The sequence below is a fragment of the Podarcis bocagei genome (assembly GCF_964188305.1).
Source record: "Podarcis bocagei genome assembly, chromosome: 15".
NCBI lineage: Eukaryota > Metazoa > Chordata > Lepidosauria > Squamata > Lacertidae > Podarcis > Podarcis bocagei.
Window position 1 is genome coordinate 37,273,365 of NC_138141.1, and position 1,280 is coordinate 37,274,644.

Consider the following 1,280-nt stretch of genomic DNA (forward strand, 5'->3'; position numbering starts at 1 on the left):
GCGTCTTTTAATTTCATGACTGCTGTCACCATCTGCAGTGATCATGGAGCCCAAGAAAGTAAAATCTCTCACTGCCTCCAATTCTTCCCCTTCTATTTGCCAGGAGGTGATGGGACCAGTGGCCATGATCTTCGTTTTTTTGATGTTGAGCTTCAGACCATATTTTGCGCTCTCCTCTTTCACCCTTATTAATAGGTTCTTTAATTCCTCCTCACTTGTGGGAGTTTACTATAGATCCCCAAGCCAAACGGATGACATAGATGATGTCTTCCTGGAACAGATGGCCAAGCATGCAAAAGGCAGGGAGATAGTAGTAATGGGGGACTTCAATTACCCGGATATTTGTTGGTTGTGGTTCGAGGACCCGACTCAGGCGAAGTGAAATGAAGACACATGGACACGTGATATAAGGTTAATGGGCTAGAAAAGGCCACAACTTTATTGGTTACAGCAATTGAAAAGGTATTGGCTTAGGCATTGGATCGAAACAAGTGGGTTATTCACCAGTAGGTGGAGCCTGTTGATGCTAATCCAACTATAGGCTCACCCCTGCTGTCACCGAAGGTCGTGCCAAGGCCTCCCGCCAAGCAGGCATCGGACGGAATACACAACCCCCAGATTCCTTTAACGGGATACCCCTAAAAATTGAAAGCATAGGCGATGGCCACACCTAGCACTTCCACACAGCGCAACACATTATTCCAATGCCTAACCTACCCACCAATACCACAAAAGTTGTGACGATTGCTACGAGGTAGGCGAAAAAGCCAAAAAGCCTAGTGCCAAATGGAAAAACTCCTACCAGGCCCCCTAGCCAACCAGGGTGACCAACCTAAGGTCCATAGCAAGGCCAAAAACCTAAGCCCTAACTAAAGGGAGTGGAGGGTGGGTGACTCTTGAGGGGCGAAGGAAGGAAGAATGAGGCCGGGGAAGGCTGGCGCTGCAGCAAAATGCTGCTGAACACGCACCCTCCATGGTCCCTGGTTGGATGGCCACCGAGGGGGCGTGAGCGCCAGCCAGGTGAGCAGGCGGCAGGGGGCCACGCCCCCTGCTAGCCGGAGCTCGGGCCCCGACCACAACCCCTCCCCTCCCTTTCAGGGAGGAGAGTCTATGTCAAACTCAGCCAAGAGCATAAGGTCAAACAGATTCCTCACTGGCCTTGCAGACAACTTCATTGTCCAGAAAGTGGGAGAAGCAACAAGAGGAACAGCCATTTTAGATCTGGTCCTAACCAATGTTGATGACCTGGTTAGTGGGGTAGAAGTGGAAGGATCATTAGG

General features: G+C 50.5%; 1 long non-coding RNA gene across 1 annotated transcript; it reads right to left on the reverse strand.

Annotated features, from left to right (window-relative positions):
- Positions 1 to 407: 407 nt before the first annotated feature.
- Positions 408 to 938, reverse strand: LOC308574114. The gene is made up of 2 exons (XR_014002351.1): positions 895 to 938; positions 408 to 535 (listed from the first exon to the last, which is right to left on the reverse strand). It is a non-coding gene; the product is annotated as an uncharacterized lncRNA (long non-coding RNA).
- Between the last annotated feature and the right edge of the window lie 342 nt (positions 939 to 1,280).